At 36.4% G+C, this 20,336-nt stretch overlaps 1 protein-coding gene across 20 annotated transcripts in view; it reads left to right on the top strand.

The window, feature by feature from the left end:
* LINGO2 (leucine rich repeat and Ig domain containing 2) overlaps nucleotides 1–20,336 on the top strand; it is a 441,629-nt gene that overhangs the window by 110,479 nt on the left and 310,814 nt on the right. For 19 of the 20 annotated variants that reach the window (XR_006196002.1, XR_006196003.1, XM_042913615.1 and 16 more), the window contains one exon: nucleotides 12,053–12,211. The gene's annotated coding sequence lies outside the window, so the exon portion shown is untranslated. Of the gene's footprint in view, nucleotides 1–12,052; nucleotides 12,212–17,246; nucleotides 17,373–20,336 lie in introns of those variants that run through there. The other variant, XR_006196001.1, reaches the window with a different exon arrangement.

Below are 20,336 nucleotides of genomic sequence, written 5' to 3'. Positions count from 1 at the left end.
CTGTGATCCTCTTACTCAGCTACTCTGCAAGTTTACCATTAATTTCAAAATCTAATTCATAGTCATCCACTTTCTTTTAAAAAATGTTAAAGTCTTTTGTTTCCTCCTCAAAATTTCACTTATATTCCACTAGTCATTTCTCTGTTCCTTTGGACTATCCTCTCTTCCCCTCTCCCCCTACCTCCTTCCATCCTTCTCATCTTTGTTTAGATGATTCATGTTAAAAATAAAAAATATAGCAAATTTGTTAAGAGCCTATGTCACAATATTCTTTAAAAGTCTGCAAGAGCATAGGGCTAAGCTGACCAAAAAATATTCTTTCTCAGTAGAGATACTTTTAAAGTAAAAAGATTGATTATGTAATCATTGCTATCTGGATGCAAGAAAAAAGAATATGTAGCTAAAGAGCATTAGAATGCCTGATTAACAGCTATTGAGTGGCTTCTTAATTTTAAAAGAGGCCATACTATTGTGAAAGTTCATTAGAAATTTCTTCAACATTTTATCAGGGTTGTAAATTTCTTCCTAGTAGAAGGGCAATGGTTTCTCTGCTCAAGGAAATTCTGTTCCCAACAAGATTTGGGACAGTTTTTCTCTGTCAACTACTACAGATAGAAAAGATTTTTTCAAAGAGATAATTAGATGAAACTTTATATTTATATCTCATATGTTTTTTTAAACCAGTTTTATTGAAGTGTTATTTAAATATAAAAACTACACATATTTAAAGTGTACTTTTTTTTTGTATGTTTTGACACATGTATACACTCATGAAACGATCATCACAGTCGAGTTATAAACATATCAGTCACCCTCAAAAGTTTTCTTGCATGTCCTTTTAATTTCTCCTTTCTGTTCCCTCTCCCCATCACCAGGCAAACACTTAACAGCTATCTGTAACTATAATTAATTTGAATTTTTTCCCTAGAATTTTATATAAATGGAATAATAGAGTTTATACTCTTTTTTAGAGTGGGAGAATCTGGCATATTTCATGTAGCATAATTATTTTGTGAATCATTACTATGTTACTTACATAAAACAATAATTCATTCCTTTCTAATACAGAGTAGAATTCTCCTATATGGATATAACACTATTCATTTATTCATTCACTTATTGAGGGACATCTAAGTAATTTCCAACCATTGACTAAAACCGAAAAGCTGCTCTGAATAGATGTATATAAATCTTTGTATGGACATATGCTTTCTTTCTTATGAATAAAGACCTAGAAGTCAAATGACTAGATTTTGTTATCGGTATATGTTAAAATTCTTAAGAAACTTCATGAGGCACCTGGGTGGCTCTGTCGGTTGAGTGTTCAACTTCAGCTCAGGTCATGGTCTCACCATTCAGTTTGTGACTTTGAGCCCTGCATTGGGTTCACTGCTGTCAGTGCAGAGCCAGCTCTGGAGCTTCTGTCTCCCTCTCTCTCTGCTCCTCCCCTGCTCATGCTCTCTCCCCCTATCTCTCAAAAATAAATAAACATTAAAAAAAGAAAACATATGTTAAAAAATTCTTGAGAAACTTCAAACTATTTTCCACTGGTTGCCAAATGCTGGAAGGTGAGGGAAATAGGAGAGATTGGTAAAAGAGTATAAACTTCCAGTTATAAGATGAATAAGATCTGCAGATGTAATCTATAGCATGGTGATTATACCTGATAACACTGTATTATGTAAATGAAATTTGATAAGAAAGTAGAACTTAAATGTTCTCACTGACCCCTCCCCCCACCAAATAAATATGTGAGGTGGCAGTTGGTGTTACCCAAGGAAATCCTTTCACAATGTATATGCATATCAAATCAACACACTGTACACCTTAAAGTTACACAATGCTTATGTCAGTTATATTTAAAAACATCTGGGAGGGAAAATTTTGGCTTAACACTTAGAAAATAATCAATGCAACCATATTAACTATACTAACAAACTAAAGAAAAATCATTATCATTTTAGTAGATACAGAATAAGCATTTGACAAAATCCAACATCTATTCTTTTTTTTAATTTTTTAAATGTTTTTAAATTTATTTTTGAGATAGAGAGAGACAGAGCATGAGCAGGGGAGGGGCAGAGAGAGAGAGGGAGGCACAGAATCTGAAGCAGGCTTCAGGCTCTGAGCTGTCAGCACAGAGCCCGATGCGGGGCTGGAACTCATGGACTGTGAGATCATGCCCTGAGCTGAAGTCAGACGCTTAACTGACTGAGCCACCCAGGTTCCCCCAACATCAATTCTTGATTTTAAAAAATACCTTGAACAAACTATGAATAAATTGTAACTTCATCAACTGATAACAGGACACTACAAACAGCTATAGCTAATATCATTCTTAATGGTGAAAGATACTTTCCTCCTAAGGTCAGAAAAAAATAAGGATGTTAGCTCCCATAATTGCTATTCAGCATTGTAATGTAAGTCCTAGCCGGCTCAATAAAGCAAGAAATGAAAGGCATCCAGATTGAAAAAGAAGAGGTAAACTGCTTTTAAGTACAGATAATATGATTTTCTATGTGGAAAATCCATTGGAATCCACACAAAAAGTACTAGGACTGATTGATGTTTGTGTTTAACATAGTTGCAGAATACAAGAACTACAGACAAACATTAACTGTAATTCCATATTTTGGCAACAAAGCATTAGGCATTTGAAATCTACAAAAAGCTTCAATACCATTTACAATAGCATAAAATTATATTGAATACATGGAGATAAATCTTGCACAAAATACGTGCAAGGCCTATATACTGAATACTACTAAACATTGCTGACAGAAATTGAAGACTTAAATAAATGTAGAAATATACTGTGTTTGTGAGTTGGGAAACTCATTATTGTTAAGGTATAAATTTCCTCCAAAGTAGTTTATACATTTAATACCACCACAACTTCAGTAGGATTTTTTTTACAGAAATTACAAACTGATTCCAAAATTCATGTGGAAATGAAAAAAACCTAGAATGGCCTCTGTCCCCCCAAAACTTTTATTTATTTATTTATTTATTATTAAGTTTATTTATGTATTTTGAGAGAGAGAGAGAGTGTACAGGCAGAGGAAGGGCAGAGAGAGGGAGAGACAGAATCCCAAGCAGGCTCCCCACCATCAGCACAGAGCCCGATGCAGGCTCATATTGCAAAATGATTACCACCATACTGTTAGCTAATACTTCCATCACATCACATACTTAACATTTTGTTTTTGTAGTAAGAACATTAAATATCTGCTCTCTTAGCAACTTTCAAGTGTATGATACCATATTATAAACATATACCATTACTAATCATAATCACAATGCTATGCATTAGATCTTCAGAGCTTATTCATCTTCTAACTGAAAGTTTATACTTTTTAACCAACATCCCATTATGTTCCTAACCTCCAGTCTCTGGTAACTATCATGCTATTCTCTGGTTTGATGATTTTGGCTTTTTAGAGTCTAAATATAAGTTATGTCATACAGTGTTTATCTTTATCTTACTTATTTCACTTAGCATAATGCCCTCAAGGTCAGGTCCATTCATGGTGTAGCAAATGACAAGACTTCTTCTTTCTCATGACTGAAATGTGTGTGTGTGTGTGTGTGTGTGTGTGTGTGTTTGTGTGTGTATTTATAAAACATCTTTTTGCAATCATCCTTTGATAGACATTTAGGTTGTTTTTACTACTTGGTTACTGTGAATAATGCTACAATGAACATGGGAGTGCAGATATTTCTCTTTTTTATAGTTTTATTTTATTTTATTTGAGAGAGAAAAAGAAAGAGAGAGAGCATATGCAGGAGAGGAGCAGTGAGAGAGGGAGAGAGAGAATCTCCAGCAGGTTCTGCACTGTCAGCATGGAGCCTGATGCAGGGCTCCATCACACAAACCGTGAGATCTTGACCTGAGCGGAAATCAAGCCTCATAACTTCAAACACAGTTTTTCTATTTAAATTTTCTTTTTCCTGCTTTCCTCTCTCTTTTGCTATTCTCTTTGATATACTCCATGTTACTTTGGGTCAGTCTCCCAGGTGGGTCCTAGTAGATTTCCTATCAATCTGAAAAGCAGATCTATGTATCAGAGGTTTTAGTTGAAAGTATTGGAAAATGACTCTGGCTCTCTTAAGCAGAAAAAGAATTTAGCAGTAGATGCAAACCTCACAAAAATAGCTTCTGGAAAGGAACAAGAAAGCTTAGGAGGCTAGGTGCTGGGTAAATAAACAAGGTCACACTGCAGGAAAGCCTAGTGTTTTAGCCACCACTGGCACGAGTCTGACCTTAAAATGCACACACACACACACACACACACACACACACACACTTTTTTTTTTTAATCTTTGTGTCATTCTCTCAAACATCCAAGCTTAGGTCATATTGGTTGAGTGAGATCACATCTAAGCCCCTCTCATTCCCCCAGGTAGTAGGGGAAATGTTTCTTTTCTCCAAGATTATCTTTATGTTAATAATACAACATGCAATAATAATGCAATAATTCAAGCTCCATCCTGCTTTCCTAGTAAAAGTCAGAGAGCTCATGGGAAGAGAAGTGTGTTGGTTTTTGGACAGCCAAAAAGAAAAAAACATTACCCTGTCTCTCTTGTATTTTATCCCTCAGTTCCTGATTTTGGGATAATATGGAATGTAGTGGTTAGAGGAAAGCAAGCATTAGAAATAGAAAAGAGAAATGGTTGACATGGACTTATACCTGGAAAAAAGCAAATTGATAGGCAAACAACATACAGACCATTTATTTATATCAGAAAAAACACGGCCTATTCAATCAAGAAGTCAGTCTCCCTTTTAGCTTTTGGGCCACCTGCCAGCCACTCACTGCCTCTGACTCCAGTTCTTCTCAGTCGCCAGGTGGGAATGAAAATGTCTGTCTCCCAGGTTTGTCATGAAGATGAATGAGAAGATATGTGGAAAGCACTCAGCATGGCACACTGATTTACAGTGGCTACTTGCCAAATACTTGTTATCCTTCCTATCCTTCTCTCTAGAAAACTATCTAACTCCTGAAAAACTCCACCATCACTACCTCTGTAACTGGGGCTACAAATCTCAAATACACTGACTGCATCCATCAGGAAGTGTAATTGCTGTGAAACTCATGCTATGTGTGGCCCTGTTATTGATGGTGGTCATGTACAGAGACATCAAGTTTCTTCTTGAAATCAAACTCGTAATGAGATTACGAAGCCCCTTCATTTCTTGTTTCACATTCCTTGTACAGTGCTTCCTTACACCAAAGAGAACTTGATTCTTCCTTTTTTTAATGTTTATTTATTTGAGGGGGGGAGGAGGGGCAGAGAGAGAGGAGGACAGAGGACCCAAAGTGGGATCTGGCCAACAGCAGTGAGCCTGGTGCAGGGCTCAAACTCACAAACCGGGATATCCTGACTTGAGCCGAAGTCAGAGGCTTAACCACTGAACCACCCAGGTGCTCCCCCACTCTTTTATTAATGTTTATCTTGATTCCCTTTCTTACGATTGTTATATAATAGTCTTTCATCATGGTTTTCTTTATTCTTAGGGAGTCTCCTTAGTAATGAAAACAATAAAGCTGTATTAGATAAAAGAGTGATGAAGATCATGTGTATATTGAATATTAAGTTCTTAAATATTTGAAGGAAAAATATTGATCATTGAAGGGGATCTCTCAATTTATGCAACTTGTGGAAGAATATTTCTTCCAAAATAGACTAATTGTTTGAAATTAAAAGAGAAATAAGTGTAATAAATTAAAAGTTGTGGAGAAATAATGAAACATGTCAAAACTATGTTTTGTTCTAGGAGAGTAGTTCTTAAAGAGTAGTATGTCTAAGTGTAATCTGGGGAACTGTCATCTGCAGAATTCCCAATATCACTCCAAAAATGGGGAATTATTAATTCTGGGAAAGAGCCCAAGGATCCACATTATTAAACACACTCTTTGGTGATTTTGATGAGCTAGTTGCTAGGCTAGAGGGATTTTTTTCTACCCCTTTTGAGAGACTTTTTGAAGAGAAAATTTTAACTACCGGGGATTTTGCAAAACTAGCAGTGAGTGATGACCCCTCAGTGGTTGTAAAGCAGGATCTCAAACCGGTGGCCGAGGACCAAAACCAGTTCACAGATGTGTTCTGTCTGACAAAAATCACGTTTAGAATGTTGCTTGGAATGTCCTTAAGCTCAGTTTGCTTTCTTCAGCTCACTTTTGTCTGGCTCATGGGCTTCTGGTTGTAGCTCACATTTAAGCGATACAACTGACCCTTAGGCATTTGTTTATGAGCTCTGAGAATTTAAAGGATTGTTCTACAAAGCATAAACTCAGAGTGAGGTATTTGGGAACTTCCAGCACATGATTAAATTTGGTTTGTAAATTCTAATTTGACAAGGCTTGCCAAGCTAGGGTCAAATTTTTAAGAACTATTTTTGTATTCAAGTATAATATATTCTGAAGTGAAGGCATATTGGGTCCCTGCCCCTCTTCCATGAGGCACCAGTTCACTTCTCTGTCCACTTGGCCAGATGATGAGCAATACATGGGCAGGAACTGAATCTTTGGACTTGCCTTGTGCTCGGAGCAAGCACATTATACAGAATGCAATAGATGCTTAAACGTTTGTTGAAACGCAAAGGCGGAAAAGAAGGGAGAGTGGAAGGAAGGATGGGAAGAAGGAAGGTAAAGAAGAAGACAATGGAGAAAAGAAGAAAAGGAGGAAAGAAGGGGAAAAAACAGGAAAGAAAGGAAAAAGTACTGAGACAAGTGTCATTTGTAGAAAATTTAGAAATGTGACTAATTGGATCCCTCATTTAAGGAAAATACCAACAGGAATATGGACTACTTTAATTCTCACAGTTTATAGAACATAGTCAAATTCAGAATTAGGCATCTTTGAGCCAAGATAGAAATGAAGAGAATTGTTTGTGTTTTAGTATCAGGCACTGTATTCTCAGATATTGACAGAATTACCCTAAATTTTGCTTTTGTCACCCATGGGGCTTCCTGCCAGGTTTCTGAAGTAAAAATATTAAATGAGTATCTTGGAAGATTATTTTAAGTTTGTAATTAGTTACAATGTAGCTAAACATACCAAATGAGCATCAAAAAAATGCCAGTGTGCTATTTATATTTTAATCTAATCATCATCTTTGTCACAATCTATCATCATAGTCTTCTCCTTGTGTCTATATTTTTTCCATTGGAAAACATGGCTTTAAAGAGAGAGAGAGAAATGTCATCTGTTGCTTTCAGAAAATTAAACTCATTTAAAATTGAGTACTCAGAAATCCTGTTATTTTGTTTGTTGACTTTTGGTATCTTCTTTCCAAAATAAAACCTACTCAGAGCTTGGTTATTTAAAATCAAGTGAGTTGGAAATCTATAAAGTTGTTTAGACACCATGCCAAGTAAGCTGGGTGAGAGAGTGGTGTATTAGAAATACAGGTGTATCATGGGGTTATGTACTCATCCAGATCCTACTGTGATCCTAATGACCTCTGGTATGTCACTTCATTTCCCTGAGACTCAGATTTCCATATATATATTGAGCACATCTCTCAAACTCAATTTATAAGAATTTGGAATTGACAGTACAGCACTATCAATTAACTGCATTTAAGCTCCATTTTTCAAAGCCTCTATGTCTTTGGACAATAACTTCCACTCTCTGATTCTTATTTCAATCACCTTGAAGTGGGTGTTATTACATTACTTTGCATGTTTTTTTGACAAAATTAAATGTGAAACCATATATGAAACAACAATAGGCACATAGATTTTTTTGATGACCCCTGCCTACTGGGAAATAATCTGTGACTTGTACATCTGACTAAATGAAGAAGAAGGAAAAAAGGAATTTGGAAGCAATCATTTTGCAAATAAAAATGGTAGCACCTTCTCTTTTCCAATATCACTGATAAAAGGAACATATTTGAAACTTCTAAGGCAGAAAGCCTCATTACTTTGATTGTTGGTAACCTACTTATTCCTATATTCTTGATGTTTGTGTGGGGAAATGAGTAACCTAGATACACAGCTTGCAAAATGCACCAAGCAGTCATTTAACAAATGCACTGAGCTCAGAGTGCTGAATGCTCTTCCAGTTCTGTCGGCTACCCAGAGGGCTGTGCAGCATGCCTCTATGGGGAAGATGAAGCACATCCCTGAGATAAAGTTTAAAGAGCAACATATCAACAAGTACAAATCAGTAGTTTATAAAATGAGTGCCTAAGTGCTGAGGGGATCCTTTGGAAAGCTTTCTTCAAAGCAATAAGATAAACTAAAAGGGTAGTGGTAGTGTGCATAAAGAAAAAGAAGACCAAAATTCAATTTCAGAGCACTTAAGGCCAGACCAAGAAACAAGAAAATAGTGTTTGTGAGTGTTTGAATTTCTTCATGCACTTGTTTTAAATTCATGCACAACAGGATTTTATCAATAAGTTCTGTATACCATGCCCCTATCTAGAACCTCTTTGAACATTGTCAACAATTCATGAATACAGTATTGAGGTATAATTTATGTGCAGTAAAAAGCCCTCATTCAAAATTCAGTTTCAAAGAATGCAAGTTTCAGGGCACCTGGGTGGCTCAGTCAGTTGAGCGACTCTTGGTGTCTGCCCAGGTCATGATCCCAGAATCCTGGGATTGAGCTCGACTCAGGCTCCATGCTTAACATGGAGCCTGCTTGTGATTCTCTCTCTCTCCCTCTGTTCTTCTCCCCTACTTCTCTCTCTCTCTCTCTCTCGCTCTTTCTCTCTCTCTCTCAAGAAAAAAAAAATATATGTTTCTTAAAAATAAGGATAACATTTATTTTTTATTTTTTTATTTAAAAAAATTAATGTTTTTATTTATTTTTGAGAGAGGGAGAAGACAGAGTGAGTGAGGGAGGGGCAGAGAGAAAGAGAGAGAGAGAGAGAGAGAGAGAGAGAGAGAGAAAGAGACAGAATCCAAAGCAAGCTCCAGGCTCTGAGCTGTCAGCACAGAGCCAGACTGAGGGCTCGAACTCACAAGCCATGAGATCATGACCTGCTGAAGTCAGATGCCCAACCAACTGAGCCACCCAGGTGTCCCGCATTTATTTTTTAAAAAGGCTTGGTCTCAGACGAGTCATCTCAGTAATAAGCAGAGGCTCAAAAAATGTAAGATGAGAAAATAGAAGAAAATTATAATGTTTGGAAACCATACTGATTTTAGTAAAAATCACTTAATTTCCAAGAGTATTATTTAAAGCATTATCTGTACCTTTTGTTTTTGTTTTCCTATTTGATAGCATATTTGAAAGAGAGAAAAGTAAAAAAAAATTATTTTAAGTCTTTTTTTTTTCTTCATTCTGAGCATTGGTATTAGAATAAGGTTTTAAACCAATGTCATGGAATTAGTATTTCTTACGAATACCCATGGACTTCTCTTTGAGAAAAATATATGCATTTAATTTTGTATATCTTTTTGAAGAAACAAATGGAATAGATAATACAAAAAGTGTGTGAAGCAACTTGTTGTACAACACCCCCACCTGTTAAAATATATATATATATATATATATATATATATATATATATATCCATGAACTGTGATGTGGACAGCACAGGATTGATTGTATGTGAAGCCCAGTACACACATCTGGGAGGCACTGACTCTATGTTGGATGCTAGAAACATCAATGTACAAGTTGGTTGGATTTTTCTGAACCATTTTGAGAGTTAATTGGCTTATGGAGAAAAACTTAACAGTGATACAAAACCATCACATCCAGTAAACACTTTATGTGAGTGAACTGTGTGAATCAGTCATTTGATATTGTAGCTTTGTCTTTGACCTATAATGCTGTGCTCAGTGACAAACTTCAGAAAATCCCATGGTCTGTCATATATGAGTAGGATAAAAAATAAAGCCAATTCGTTTTATTTGGTCTAATGTTGCTTCCTTTCGTTGTTACAAATATATGCTAACAAATCAGAATAGAATAGATGACAGTCTTTTTTATGGGAAGAGAATGTGTCTTTCCATTTTGTATCCAGGCACCTAATCCCATACCTGGAACAACTGAGGTACTCAATTAAAATTTGTGGAATAAATAAGTGGGGTCATGGATAAGTCAGTTATCAACAGTCAGTGGAAAACCATCAGTACTGAAGGAAATACACAGAACTTGTCCCTTCAAAGAAGGGATCAATAGCATCCTCTTTGAATAATGAAATAAAGCTCATTTTAGAAAACAAGTAGCTACATTGATTTACTTATATTTACTTTTTTGTCGTAAGTAGCAGAACTGAAGTGTAAGAAGTCACACCAGGGCACAGATAGCTGCTTCTAAAGCAAGAGGCTTTCAAAATGTTTTCATTTAAAGTTAGTTTGGGAGCTTGGAGATTATGTTTATAAACACTTCCCTGTCATTAGGTCCACCAGCATATGACATCTTTCAGTATCCTACATGGCTTCCAAGAGACCAAAAAGGATTACCACTCATGAGAACATATTTGTTTTATAAGGGAATTGATTTGAATTTTTAGAGCATACATAACGCAGAAAAGAAGTAATAATGATTTTTGGCATGCATAGAAACATTTTGCATCCATAAGTTGACTAAGGTTTTAACTTAACAAATACCAGGGCTTAAATCAACAGATTAGAACATTTTAGCCTTGTGTGTGCATGTGTGTGTCTGGATGTGTTTGTTGTGGAGGTGGGGGTCTGGGTGGGTCAGTAATAGTGTCCGCATTCCTGTTCTGAATTGCAGAGTGATCGCTTAGTGTCCAGGTATACATTCCTCCTTTTAAGGATTTACTTTGAAATATTGCATTTTAGTCTGAAGTATGTACTTGACTTCAACCCGTTGCCTTCTTACCATTTCTGCTGAAATGGCACAATAGGATATCTCACTACTGTGCCTTTTAACGAAGTCTCCCCATTGCCTTCTGGGAATACTTGAAGCTCTAATCACAGGTGCATGAGGATATATCATTTTGTGGCTTGTTAAAATCAGCTTTTGCACCTGTGTCCATGAATCTGCAGCACATAATCATCCACATGAGTCCCCCTACAGACTTAGAATAGCCTCTCAACCATTTCTGTTGCACTATTTAGAAAATAATAATAATTCTGGTTTTGTATTTGCATAACTAAATATGGTTGCTGTAGCTAAAAAAAAAAAAAACCCTAATAGTTATTAAAGTCTATCCTGGAAAGCCCAATAAGCTAATCTGTTCACTGGTTTCCTAAATTTCTGTTGAACAGAGTTATTTGTGTGGCAGGTACGAGTATAATAAGAGTTGTTGATTATGCATGTTTTTTTTTCCTCCTTGAATTGAAATCAAACATGCTTAAAAGTTTAAACACCATATTTAGTCATACAGACATTGATAGTTGAAACATTAGGTATGTAGTACGCTGTCCCCAAATTCAGTCATGTAATTACTTCCCTGGGCTGTGGGCATTTCCTTTGTGTACAGATTCTGACTACAATACGTTCATGTTGGTTACTGTTTTATAGTCTGTGTCTCAACATGGATAAAGGTAGCTGTGGAATATGCAGTACCTCATATATGCCCCTTAAAGGTGTTTCTCACATGCTCTCCTACAGACGTGATGCACGTTTTTTGCAGTGAATGTTGACACTGACCAGAGTGTCAGAACTCACAAAGGAAACTATCCTGGATCTAAACCAACATGTGGAATTTTCTTTAGCTGGTGATGAGTTTGGCCTTTTTGAATCTCTTTGCTCAGTTACCCTAAGCGTTCTATAGGTAGAGTCAGAAAATTATTCTGATTACCCCAAGTGGTCACCTACATGAAAGAGAAGGGGTACACACCAAAAATATGTGGGTTTTAATATCAATAATGTTTATTTATACCGACAGCTTAAATAGATCAATAAGAGGACCGTGCACTCTGCAAAAACACCTTCTGTAGCACATAAACTTCAGTCTTCTGGCTTTAATGTTTATCAGCATCTTGAGAGGCATTTATGGCCCTTCACATACTCTTTCATGATTCCATTATTGATTAACTAGTGATGCCTGCTAGACCTAGGTCATGGTTCACTATTTTTCCATTAAAATGAAGAAATACCTTGTTTGTTGCAGGTTCACTTCAAGCAGTTGGCTTGTGGGACTCTGAGAGATGCTGCCGCCCATGACATGTTGGAATTATCATGATCAACTACCCAGTTTGGATTTCAGCCAGTGGCCAGGAGCTTTGCATGGTAGACAGCAAGGGTTGGATTTTTAAAAAGAGTAAACCAGGTAAGATTTGAAGAAGACATTGGATCATTTATCATTTGCTCTAAGGGTTTTAGTGTGTTGCCAAGATGCATTGAATAATGTACAGCTTTTCTATTTATTTTCTAAGTCCACTGAACAGGTTGTTGAAGAATGGTACTCCCTTGGATTTAGGAGAATGTATAGAGTAATAATTGAGTCCATTTTTTCTCAAGAGGAGAAAGGAGTTATTTTAAGATACATATAAAGCAGACCCAAGACACTATGGATGCAATAGCCCAAAACTGCAAGCTAAGGAGATTTCCTCTTTAAGTAACTACTCTGAACTATAATGGAATAAGCAGTTGTACTTTTGAAGGTGTTGTAGGAAAAGTGTTGCTGTTAAGTTGTTGTACTATACACGATATCGAAATGTGAGTGTCGGTTTATAGCATATGATCTTATAAATAAGCCTCAGGGTTACTCTAATTTAGAAGATTATACCATTATTCTGCCGTTTATTTCTTTGTAAGTACTTATCATTCCAATTTCGGTTCATGTAAGTATTATTTAAAATGGCGACACAATGACATCCTTCATTATTGTGGCTCTTAGATTTTAAAATGTTATGCTTTTATTCAAGTATTCTTTTTGCGACTTTTATCTATTGCATTCTGGAAACTCTTCTCAACCATTACCTATAGTTTGCCAGACCTTCTTATCTCTCTCCTTAACTGTCTGCCTCCTCCATAATATAATTTAAATCTGTTATCAACAATTACCTGGGAGAAGCAGTAGTCATTCTTGTGCTCTGACTTTAAGACCAATCAAAGCTTTTTCAGATTCTTTGAATTTTAGGCATCCCAAAGCATGATTTTCTTTAAGTTCAGTTATAGAAACAGAAAATATAAGTAAAATGCATTAATTGAGAAAAAAGGAGGGAGATTATTCTAAGTCACTTGAACTATTTAAACCAATACAGCTTTCTTACTTTCTGAAAATAAAGTAGGTAGAACTCAGTCATCAATAAATAAATTATAGCGTAAGATAATTATTTGGGTATAAAAGAGAACTTCTGAAGTGACTGAAAATAATTGATTCTTTAAAGTATGATAAATAAGCCTTCCCAATCCCATAATAACTTATTTGTCTGTAAGATGATATCAAGAGAGAAAAAACTCAAAATACTCACAGATTTCAAATTTATTAGAAGTAGTATAGATGACCAGACTCATGGCAGAAATCCTTACTGATAAACTGAGTTGTGGACAATTGTCGTGCTTAGTGGCAAGGGGGAGTTATGCACACTTACAAGAGTTCTGCTAGTCTGTAAATAAAAGGGACTATACCTCAACCTGCTTCCGTGCTTTGTAGCATTAGAATGAAGCAAACGATTATAACAAGAATGCTTCATGATAGATTTACCTGTTTTATTTATTTATTTATTTATTTATTTATTTATTTATTTATTTTTGAGAGAGAGAGAGAGAGAGAGAGAGAGAGAGAGCAAAAGCAGGGGAGGGGCAGAGAGAGAGGGAAACACAGAATCTGAAGCAGGTTCCAGGTTCTGAGCTGTTAGCACAGAGCCCAACACAGGACTGAAAGCCACAAACCGTGGGTGGTCAGAGAGAAGTCAGATGCTTAGTGGACTGAGCCACCCACGTGCCCCAGATTTACATATTCTTAAATGTTTAAGTCTTAATATCTGAGTCCAAAATAAATTCCATCCTGATTGTGCTTATTTCTCTATTTTCAACAAAATTGGGTTCCATGTTAAAACATCAGACTTAGAAGAAAAAGACAAAAAGAAGGATAAAATGAAACCAGTTTTGAAGGGCCTCATGTGATAATGCGATTACTAGCACTGCTTTAATCTTGTCACAAGGAAGAGTTCTCCTGTACTGTGAGATCAGCATTTTTGTTCTTTAGAACACCTTTCTGAACTTTGTAAGTTAGCAATATAGAAAAAGTGTACAAGTGCTTTTGATCCAAGAAACATAACTTCTTTTCTCTTCAGTCAACCTTTTGAAAGTGAATCCTATTGATTAGGAGGTACAGAGATAGTACACTCTACTGTTCTGTATAAAAACATATATTGTAGAAGGGCCCCAAGCACATAAAAGATTTGACAGTGAATTCATGTATTTTCCCAGTGACAGGTTAACTCTTTAAAAAGGAACAGAAAATTTATACATTATAGTTTTATAGCTTATATTAGTTTTAAATTCATTTTTGTTCTCTGTTGTAACGACGGTAGTTGTGTTTTTTATAGGGATGCATGTTAGCTCCTCCATAAAGTTAAGAGTGTCAAGGCTTCCCAATTCTCCTTCTCACAAGTTTATAACAAAGCCATAACAATTTGTACTGTTCCTTAGCTTAAAAGCAATTTTTCTTTCTTAACGCATTTTAAAAGTAAAGGTTTGCCTAGCTCAGGATTACATTGTTGTATGTTTGTATGGAGAAGCAATATTAAGCAAGAAATACAAAATATAAAAGGTGAGGTTTTCAAAAGCGCTTCTGATAACAGCATGCCCCATGTCATGGGATATGCAGTCTCCAGCATGATTCACGAAAACATTTGCACAGCACCCATATATGCCATGTGTCCCTTACTTTCTGCAGAGAGCAATGGACATTCTTACCTGTGCAACTATTCTTATTTTGAGATCTTCTAAGAACCTGGAGAACTTAGCGAGGCAACTGATTTCATCATAAAAAGTCTTGTAGGAATCTTAAATACTTTTAGCTACCTATTTATTTACAATTCAGTTTTTGAATATCAACAAGATGTAAAGCACTGTGTGGCCAGTAACAAATTAACAACCTTCCTTGCCCTGAATTCATCTAGCAGGGTGAAACTGCCATGTAAACAGCTCAACTTTGGGTGAAATGAACTAAAAAGTTTGATGATATATTTCAAACAGAATTCTCCAGAAACTAAGATGAAGGACTGTTGTAACTGATAGGAGTATTCAAAGGTCTTGAGGCTTAAGAGGCATTTCAGCTGCATCGCTAAAAAGTAGGGAGAAGGGCACTCAGGTGGTTCAGTCGGTTAAGCTTCTGACTCTTGATTTCAGCTCAGGTAATGATCTCAGGGTTCATGGAATCGAGCCCCTCATGGGACCCTGTGCTAACAACGGGGAGCCTACTTGGGATTCTCTCTCCCCCCCTCCTGCTCATGTGCTCTCTCTGTCTGTCTCCCTGTCTGTCTGTCTGTCTGTCTCTCTCATAAAAATAAATAAACAAACAAAAAAGGTAGGGAGAATTTTAATTGATGGGAAATGGGTGTAACAGCATTCTAAGTTCAGGGAACAGTATGGCAAAGCCACCATGATGTAAAAATATATGTTGCCTTTGGAGAATGGGAGACTTGCCCCTGGAAAGTAGGGAGACATACAGGAAGAGATGGAGGATATAGGTAGGGGCTGGACTGGAGTGCTTGGTGTGCACAGCTACAGTGTTATACATATGGACCTGATGTAATTGAATCTGTGCTTAAAGACACGGCATGGGATGCGTAGGGGCAAGGAAGGTATGTGCAGAGACAAATGGTAAACTCAGAGTATACAGTTCTATGAGTGCATAAATGTGTCATTTCTAGTGCTGCGTCACCAGTGCCTGGAACAGGTCCTACTCATCACTGATTCAGACTAAATGAGTATCTCTCAGTGATAATCCAGAAACTTCTACATTTGCAACTTTCTCCTTTTTTATAAGTGGTTTGAAAACTCTTAATACAAAGGATGAAAAGTTAATGTACATGTTTTCCATCATCTACACGGGTAACACACACACACACACACACACGCACACACACACACACTCACAACTCTCTCCCAGTATGTGCTTGAAATTAAACCTCAGATCCTGTTCCTGAAATTTATGCCTCAATTAAGATGGGGGCAGCTGCTACCCTACTTTATTTCCCTTTTGAGACTTTTATCTCTCAGGCTTTATCCTTCCCTTCATTGTTTTATCATCCCATCAATCGCTGTTTCACTCCTTGGGAATGCAGCGTGCATCGCAGGCACATTTTTATGGCCAGAAAGCAAAGCTACCCTACTTGGCATGTAGTGCTTACTTAAACCTAATTAAATAATTCTGCTGAAAGTATGTCCTTTCCAGCACTGTGCACATTTGGCCAAAATGATAGGGAACACTTTAAAGCTGTGGAAAATAACCGGGGTAAGGAGCCTGAAGAAGACACAAATTGAATGATGGTGAACTTCAGCCCAACCTTCCTTGACATAGTCCTCTAATGAGCTGGGGTGCATTCACACTTCTGCTATAGGAAACTCCTAACTCACAGCCCAGCTTTCACCCCAATTATTTTGTTGAAAATTACCATTGTTGAAGGCTCTCCAGTAGTACACCAAATTCAGTACATTTTGTATGACTGAATCATCTATTTTCAGTGAACTTCTCTTGTAGTCTGGGAAAAATCCAAGAATTTCTTTCAAAATATGCATACCTAAGGAAATGTAGATATGATTCACTATAATGTAATATTTGTGAGACCAAGGTCTTTGTCTTTCTTCTCTTAAGACCTTAATTTCAGGGACACATTCATTTTCAATAAACATATCTGATGAGTGAATGAATGAATATCAAAAATTGTGCTTGAGATCAAATTCATAACTTCTGTGTTAACAGCAGGAAATACAATTGCTCTCTTCTTAGTGAGGCCAGCTAGCATTCGGTTCATCTTGCCCAGTGTTAGATCAAAAGCATCTTATAGCTTGCAGTACTGCCATTATTTAGTGAAAGATTTTTTTTTAAGTTTATTTTTGAGAGAGAGTGCACATGTGCAAGCGGGGAAGGGGAGAGAGAAGGAGACAGGATCCGAAGAGGACTCTGCACAGAGAGCCTGACATGGGGCTTGAACTCACGAACTATGAGATCATGACTTGAGCCAAAGATTTTTTTTTTAAATCATATGATGACAAAAATTTTTTATGCATATGAATGATTTAATATAAAATAAAGGATCAAGAAAAAAATTATTAAATGCCTTGTTGCTTTTATAAGTAAAGTATGGTTCTATTTTACAGTCACAAATTTTGAATTTTTATTTTTATAGATCCCAAATGCTTGGAAGAAAGAAGTAAGGCTTTCCCTGTTTCCATGCTATTGGGTGTGAATTTCTCTGGGTAGAAGTCACTAGACTACTGCTATCCTAGCAAGCTACCCTTTCATATTTCAAGAAGACAGGTTATAGCAAATTGTGGTTGTGAATATACTATCTCAATTAAAGGCCCTGTCGTTAAGTAAAGCCTGGATTTGAATCCAAACTCTGACACTTACAAATTATATGACCTTGGGTAAGTCATTTATCATCTGAGAACTTTGATTCCCAACTTGTAACACGCACGTAGTAGTAGCTGTCCCATGTATAATTGTGAGGATTAAGTGAGATCACACATATAAAACACTCAGCAGAATATCTGACACATTATAAATAAGTGATATATATAAAAATATATCTATTTATAAATTACTGATATACTGATTTATAAATTACTGATATATAAAAGTTACTGATATTTATTATTATTATTATTATTATTATTACCACTAATAGTCTATTGTTATTATTACTACTAATAGTCTATAGATGTAGCAGTTCTACCTAGAAGTTCATTTGTTTCAGTGAAATGTCAGAATATTTTATCCTTAGTCCCTAGAAGTAAATGATATGTAAAATGCTTAGCATTTACACACCTCATAAGCACTCAATTACTGTTAGTTGTTGTGGTGCTAGTTTTAATTGTCATTTTCCCATATAAGCACTTCTTTTCTTTAGGCTCTTTGAGGAGATCTTGGGTCTAATCTCTTTATAGCAACAACTTCCTTCTTAGGATAATGGCAAGTCTATGTATTGTGGTTAGTGTTATGACTTTAAGATAAGGCCCAATCCGTTATTGGTTATATTATAATCACATTGCTGGGTGCCTTGATATTGAGGTGAATAGCATTTTCTTTAAAACCAAATATGACCAGAATGGTTTTTCATACCAAATTATAGTCTTTAGAATCAATAAAACACATTGAAAGCCACTAAAGGAAACATTAACATATATCTGACAGTAGCAAACAAATCATCCTGATCTGTTGACATAATTCTCTAATATGGAAACACTACTTTAACATATACTCATAGATACTGTCTTTAGAGGTCCTTGACATTAATCAAGTAGTATATATGTAATTATGCCTTTAACCTTTCCTTTTGTTACATGTATTTTACACAAAAATACTGTTATTAATTTTAAAATGAAAATTTAGGATTAAAACTGCTTTTAACGTGGTAAAACAATACTTTAAAAATTAACTGTCATGATTAATTTCACAACATGCCACCTAAAACCATATAGGAGAAGAACGGGGATAAATTAGAGACAATTCCATGAATTTCTGGCCTGTGCTTCATAGACTGTTGGTTTTGGGTGGCCCTATTCTTGTCAACAAATGGCAGAATCTAAATAAATCAGCTGAGATGTGAGGGAAGACAAGTAGACTAGAAAACCGAGGGAGGGTCTGTTGAAAATGAATCACTCTGAGGTAAATAAAGGATTCCAGGCTTTGGCGAAGGACTTTCTAGGATTGGACTGTGAGTTTCTGCAAAGAGCCAGGTCCAGAAAGATGCTCATCTTGCCCTGGCAGCTCACCGCTGCCCTTGGTGAGGGGCAGAGGAAGCCATTGGTGGAGAGGAGAGAGATTCAGGGATGCACCGTGGTTTGGAAGTAGCTGAAGTGATGGGCTGTGCAGTTGATTGGGCAGTCAAGAAGCAGAATCATGCCAGGGGTTACCAGCTCGATAGCACGTGTGTGATGAGTTTGAACTGAGTGGCAAGAAATCCCTGAGTGAGCAAGGGGAACATTTCATTAGAAGGGAGTTATTTATTCTAAGGATAAGATTTAGCATGAAATTAAGATACTGCTGAAGTCAATCTTTACAAAGTCTCTTCTGCAGAAATATGATAACCAACACCTGATTATATCATGTCTCTTTCTACTGCATCCAACAGGACAGTAGGAATGAAATAATAATGATACCCACCCTCAATTGAATATTGGGATCAATGTAAGTCTTTTATATCAATAACCCTGAAATATAGACACAGTTACACACATATTCAAGATGAAAAAACCGGGACTTGGAAAGGTTAGTTACTTTTCCAAGCTCACACAGCTCGCATGTGTGAGGGCAAGATCTCCCAAGATCTCCTTTGTCTAAAACCTGTGTGTATTCCATTATATTATTATCCTATTTTTCAGTTCCTGAGACTAATGTTCCAATCTTTATGCCATTATACATGCGAGTACATTTGCTGTTCTATGTATTTTTATATTTTGTAATTTTTTCTTGCATATGTGTGCATATTGCTTTTCCATGAATTGAAAGTTGCTTAAGAGGTAGAGTATCTCTTTTTTATGGAGGGCCCATTAGTGCTAGTCCTGAGCCATTATGCAGGGCAGGGCCATTATGATAGGCCCTGATTCTGAGCACATGTTTGCTGCTAATGATACCAGTTAACAAACTGGTTTCCTCTTTTCAACAGAGAATTTACATAGACTTCATAAATAACTCTTGGCATAAATGCCACAATTTATGTACCTATAATTTTTTGAATACCTACATAAATGGCCACAATTAAAATAATTTGAGAAGGGCGACTGGGTGGCTCTGTCGGTTAAGCATCTGACTCTTAATCAGCTTGGATCATGATCTCACAGTTTGTGAGTTCAAGTCCCATGTCAGGCTCCGTGCTAACAGCACAGAGTCTGCTTGGGGTTCTCTCTCCCTCTCTCTGCCTCTCTCTCTCTCTCTCTCTCTGTCTCTCTGTCTCTCTCTCAAAATAAGTAAACTTTAAAAATAATTTGAGTAATGTATTGTCTTTCATCTATGTAGCATTTCTTTCCCCTAACAGAGAGCACCAGAGTGATTTAACATCATTTTCCAGCATGCTTTTGTGGAACACTGATCTGGAGGTGTATGTTCCATATACAAAGGGTTTTGCAGCCAATTGCATTTTGCTGGTGTAGTAATTTATGATAAGGACTGGCTCAAAAAGAAAAGGTTTAGGTTTAACTGCAACAATTGCCACTCCCTTCCTGAATAAATGGAGGATTGTTGGTCAGAGGAATATAAATGATCTTGAACGATCTTT

Source organism: Panthera leo, chromosome D4 (genome assembly GCF_018350215.1).
Source record: "Panthera leo isolate Ple1 chromosome D4, P.leo_Ple1_pat1.1, whole genome shotgun sequence".
In the NCBI taxonomy this organism is placed as follows: domain Eukaryota; kingdom Metazoa; phylum Chordata; class Mammalia; order Carnivora; family Felidae; genus Panthera; species Panthera leo.
The sequence above is the reverse complement of the archived record's forward strand: the minus strand, read 5'-3'. Positions and strand labels throughout refer to the sequence as shown.